Genomic DNA, 6000 nt, shown 5'->3' on the forward strand with positions numbered 1-6000 from the left:
GTTTGGGTTTGGTTTGTACTTTTATTCCTCTTTTATTATAATTTTTTTTAAAGGAGGACATATTTTACCCTGTCAGAATTTTCTCCGGACTTGACACTAGAGACCAAACCCTTCTGAGTATCTCTCTAAGCACCCTTCCTGAGCCAGCCCCTGGGTCCTGTCTCTAGAGCAGTCATGGGGATCTCCCACCTGAGCCCTTGAGCCCAGTAATCCATGTGCTGCCCCTGCCAGAGCAAATGGGAACTCTGGGAATGTGCTCGTGCAGGAGAGCAGGGCCATGGCCCCTTCCAGGGATGTGGTTTAGTGGTGGATTTGGCAGTGCCAGGTTCATGGTTGGACTCGATGTTCTTAGAATCCTAAATTATGGAATGGTTTGGGCTGGAAGGATCTTAAATCCCATCCAGTGCCACCCCTGCCATGGCAGGGACACTTCCCACAGTCCCAGGTGTTCCCAGCCCCAATGTCCAGCCTGGCCTTGGGCACTGCCAGGGATCCAGGGGCAGCCACAGTTGCTCTGGGCACCCTGTTCCACCTTTTCTTACAGGTCTTTTCCAGCCTGAATGACTCTGTGGTTCCATGGCTGTGATTCCCAGCTTCCCAGGGCTGTTTGCAGGCACAGCCCAGTCCCTGCCCCAAGGAGCTGCAGGGAACCAGGGCCAGGAGGGGAGGCTGGGGAAGCCGAGAGGAAATGCTGCATCCAAGGCCACGAAACATCCAGGAGTTCCACAGCGAGGGGTGCAGGTGATCTCCAGACCGGGGCAGTGCCAAGGTATGAACTCCCCCTCAAACCATGTTCCCCATTTTGCTTTCTCTTTCCTGGGAGCTCTCAGCAGCCATTAAGGGAAGCAGGAGATGTTTGCAAGGTTAAGAGACTCGGTGTCTCAACTCACCAGAAGGTTTGCAGTAATTTACAGCTGCAGGCAGCCAGTGCTCTTCATGGGGGGAAGGGAAATGCAATTTAAGAGAACACAAATAAATAAGAAGCCGCAGCAGCCAACACTCTCTGATTTAATCCCAGCCCACGAGAAAGATTTATTCTGTTATCTGACAGTTTGATCACTCCAGGAATCCCATAGGTCAACCCATAGCTACTGTTATTATCTCTGGGCTGTTTCCACCAAGATGCACGGGGAAGATTTGTTAAAGAAATGAACTGAGAAGGGCATTGATAGGAGTGTAATGGATGGACCCCCAGGGACCCTTGTCCTGGAGGGAACTCCAGCAATGCTGCTCCATGGCCTGGGTGGGCTGGGGATGGACGGGACCCCAGGGCTCCCTCAGAACTGCAGAGCTGGAGATCCCAGCTGGGCATCCCAGTCAGGACTGCAGAGCTGCTGTCCTAGTTGGTCGTCTTGGAGGCTGCTGTGTGGAGTTGCTCTGGGAGGAACTGGAAGACCTTTCCATTGGGAGAAGCCTTGTGGGACAGCAGTGTCAAGGGCCTGGAATTCCTGGGAGCCATGCAGGTGCTGGCAGGAGGGTTTGCTGCTCTTGATGCCTCTTTCCTCAATGCCAGAAAAGGTTCAGTGGGAAGAATCCCTTTAAAACCCCAGGGAATAAAATGCGCAGGCTGGAAGCTTGTGTGGCACCTGCCCCGTGATTCCCACCCTGTGATTCCCTCCCTTTCACCCTTCCCAAACCCCCTGTCCCCTCTCTTCCACCTGTCTGGGAGGAGCCACCAAAAACACCCTCTGTGGCACTTCTTTGCCCATTTGGATTATTTTCTGCAAATTAACCCTTTCTCAGCTCTTCCCCACTTCTTCCCTCACTAATAATTTCCCACTGCAGAGTTTGCCTTTTGCTGTTGGAGCTGCCTGGGAATGGCACCAAAAAGCCACGGGAAGCTCTCCCACGCAGTCAGGCACGTAGCCACAGAGACATATGCAGGGGGAAGTGCAGCCTGTTCCAACAAACAGCCGGAGTGCAGAGACACAAACGCACACAAATAAACAGGTTCACACCCCCAGTGCACCTGAAACGCGTCCACACAGGCAGATGCTTTAGTGGGCCTGGCTGGAGTCACTCAGAGTCACAAAAATGCAGGTGGAAGTACAGAATTCCCCCTTCCCTGCTCCCACAGCAAGAGAAAATGCAAGGCTGGGACACAAATACCTTGAATTCCCTGCATTGGCTGCCCTGATGGCAGACCATTTGGCAAAGGTCCCTCTTGGTTTGAGTTTCTCCGGCTGAAATCAAATCTTGCCAAGCTCCAGAAGCTGAGGCTGTTTGCAAACCTGTCCTTGCCCAATGCCATGCCTTTCACAGGCTTTTTCATTTGGAGAAAGGCTGGCCTAAGGCGGCACAAGGGTGGGCAGGAAACTGCTGGCCCAGGAGAGGGTGTGGGATGGGTAGATGGAAGCCTAATTAGTGGCGTTGCTTTAATTGAGCACAGCAAGGGGTTGGAAATTGCATTTGCTGTGGGAAAATGTTGTTTTCCTTTTGATCCAAGGTTTCTCCAGCATTAACTAAATAACTGCTGATAGCCTGACTGGGCTCTGCGCACCATGCCAAGAGGGGAAGGTGTTTGACTTGGCTCCAAAATGAGTGATTGTGCATGGAAAAGCCAGCCAGGGTCATTCCCCTGGGATGATACCCATGGGTGGGAGCAGAGGGGATTGGACACTGCCCATCTGGGAGCTGGGCTTTGCTTCAGCTGTGGGTGCTGCGGGACCCCAAAATGTCAGTGTTTCGTAGGGAAAAGAGAAAAAATTCTGAATGTGCCTGCAAAGGAAGGAGCAAAGCTCGGAAAAGATCAGGCTGGTGCTTTTAATTTTTGTATTTTCATTCTGTAATTCTAAACGTTTCCCCCTGATGAGCTCACAGACCTCTGTGTTGACATTGGCTCTTTGGGCAAGAGGGAGGTTTGTGTCAGACCTCAAAGCATTTTTTAATCAAAATAAAAAGAAACATCAAAAGGACAATAACACAACCCTGTGTGTGTTGAAACCTGATGTTTCCTGGTCCTTCCCCCACCTCACAAACCCAAACAGGTTTTGCAGAGTTTGGAGTGCATTTCCAAGGGAGCTCTGTGGGCTGACCCCAGTGCAGGGATCCTTACTGCCCAGCATTTCCCACCCGGTGCAGGGATGCTGCTCATTGTGCAGCTCAGAGAGGTGCTGGAGCCACCATCCCAAGGGGAGTTAACACAGGTGTAGCTGCAGAAACCTGGGATAAAGTGAGAGCTTGGCTTGCCACTGCTGGCTTAATGGTTGGACTTAAAGACATTAAACACCATTTCCAGGCTAAATCCTCCTGTGCTCCTCTCGCTGGGCTGGACAAGGTGTGCTGGCACTGCCTCACCTCCTGCTTGTTTGCACCCAGAGGGGCTGGCTCTGGCTGCAGCTCTGGCTCTGGCTGTGGCTGTGGCTCTCACTTTGGCTGTGGCTCAGGCTCTCACTCTGACTCTGGCTCTGGCTATAGCTCTGCCTGTGACTCTGCCTGTGACTCTGGCTGTGGTTCTCACTCTGGCTGTGGCTGTGGCTGTGGCTGAGCTCACAGGGCCCTGGTCAGGAGCTGGCAGTGGTGGCGGGGGCTCAAATGGCCAGCACTGACCTGCAGCTCTTTCTCTTCTCCTTTTGTCACCTGCTCCGTGCAGGTGATGGAGGTGGCCACTGCAGCCCCTCTGCCAGGCCAGGCACGGGGTGGTGCTTCAGGGACATCCCCAGGGCAGGAAATGCTCCTGTGCTCCAGCCAAAGCCAGGCAGGGCTCAGGGAGGAGGAGTGCTGTGCTCAGGGCAGCGGGAGGGACGCTCGGCTTCGGGCTGAGCTGAGCTTCTCCATCTAATTTCACCTCCTGATGTTTCCCTCCTCGCCTCTCAGGCTCTCTGTGGGGCACCTTGCTGCCTGTAAGCTGCACTTCACACAGTCCTGAGCACAGCAAAAGGAAAAGGACTGACTGCCCAAAGTTTTGAGTAAACATTGGCAGTGTTCAGCCTTTCCAGTGCCTGGAGCTGGCTGGGCTCCCCTGGGCTCCCAGCCTGGACGTGCCAAGGGATGCCACCCCCTGGCACAGAGTCTGGGGGCCCCAAACCCTGGTCAGGTGTTCCCAGACCCTCAGGATAAAGGGCAGGTGTCAGCTCAGGAGCAAAATCTGTCTGGAGCGTGGGGCTGTGGTTTGGCTCTTTCCTCGGGGCTGTGTCCCAGCTCCCGAGGCACCACCTGGTGAAGGGACAGTTTTGGGCTGTGCCAGCAGCAGGGAAGCAGCCCAGGCACTCACCCAGAGCCAGGACTTGGTGTCCAGCACTTAACGAGAGCCCAAGGAATTAAATTATTTCCAAAAATTGTGGTCAAGGCTCGGGCTGTTCCCATGTGAGAGCGTTCTGCTGATGCCAAGAACAGCTTGGCAGGGATGTACCTGTGTGCCCTGCCCAGGGTGGGCAGGACCAGCTCCCTCCAGGTCAGGCTCTGTCCTGCTGCACTTGGTGCTGCTCTGGCCAGGAAATGTCTCCAGTTCCACTTGCAAACGCTGTCCTGGGGCTTTTACAGAGGCAGCTGTGTCTTGAGGATGACCTGGACAGTGGAAAATCCAATCCCTCAGGCTTCCTTGGCCCTTCCATGCCTCTTGTGCCAGCAATGCCCACATCCACATGCCCAGCAGGAAGAGGGTTGGAGCAGGGCTGGGGCAGAGTTAGAGCAGGGCTGGGGCAGTTGGAGCAGGGCAGGGGCAGAGTTAGAGCAGGGCTGGGGCAGAGTTAGAGCAGGGCTGGGGCAGAGTTAGGGCAGGGCTGGGGCAGAGTTAGGGCAGGGCAGGGGCAGTTAGAGCAGGGCAGGGGCAGGGTTAGGGCAGGGCTGGGGCAGTTAGAGCAGGGTTGGGGCAGAGTTAGAGCAGGGCCGGGGCAGGGCTGTGTGTGCTGGCATCGGAACCGAGGCACGCAGGGGACGACAGAAGGGCTTAATGAGGGTTTGAAAGAAACATCTTGTAAACTTTGGAGCAAAGGAGCTGCAGTTTGATTTGAACATGTTTGCTTGGCAGGGGCTGCCCGGGCCCCTGCTGCTGCTGCTGCTTTTACTGGTGCTAATTAGGCAGATTTCCATCCTGCCAGTCACAGGCAAGTGGCTCCTCTGGCGAGTCCCAGCAGGGCCAGCATCCCCCTGCCAGTGCTGAGGGGTCACTGTGTCCCCTGCCATCCTGGCTGGAGATGGCTCATGGCCTGGGGACAGCTCAGGTGGCAGCTGGGCCTCCAGGGATGGTGAAAAGCACAGAGGGTGCTGATGGAGGGAGCTGCCAAACCCCTGGAACCACCCCCCCCCCCCCCCCCCCCCACCGCCCCCGCCCCCCCCCCCCCCCCCCCAGGCAGCCAGAGGACCCTGTCTTGCCCAGAGCCCCCAGGCTGGTGCAGAGCACCCTGAGGCTGTGACAATGATGTGGTGGCCCAGAACGGGAGCACTCAGGGACCTTTACAAGCTTGGGACTAATCCCACTCACACTGGACTCATCCCACAGGCACTTTCCCTTCCACTGCCACCATCTGCTTCTTCTAAAGCTTGATAGATATTTCCTCTCCCCTTCCCTCCTCCTCCTTTTAGGAAAAATCCTGCAATAACCCAAACATCTGCAATAACACCTCCTCTCACCCCAGAAGCACTTTCCATTTTTTTTTTTTCCTGGCACAGCTCCACTCCCAGGGTGGCTGTTTGGGGGCAAGCAGGGACAGTGGAGGGAAGTGGTGCTGCCCTGCCTGTGCCCCACTGGTCCCAAAGCTGTTGTGGCTCTTTTCCAGGCTGTTTCCCTGGTGTCTCCACACCAGCTGTGCACAGGAGATCTCTCGCTGGGGTCGCCAGGGTAATCCATCCATTGCTTTAATGTTTGTGGGGAGACAGGTCCCTCTTAATCTATTAAGGTGTCATTAAAAGGGGAAATGTTTGCTTCTAGGGCCTCACTGGCCTTTCTGAACTACACAAAAATGTAATCAGCAGCTGCCTTACGGTTTTAACCCTTTTTTGATGCACAGCTCTGTATCCACAGAAGTGGCAGTAGATCTACAGGGAAAGGCTGATAAAGAA

The sequence above is a fragment of the Pyrgilauda ruficollis genome, unplaced genomic scaffold (assembly GCF_017590135.1).
Source record: "Pyrgilauda ruficollis isolate IOZ18807 unplaced genomic scaffold, ASM1759013v1 scaffold48, whole genome shotgun sequence".
NCBI classification, from domain to species: domain Eukaryota; kingdom Metazoa; phylum Chordata; class Aves; order Passeriformes; family Passeridae; genus Pyrgilauda; species Pyrgilauda ruficollis.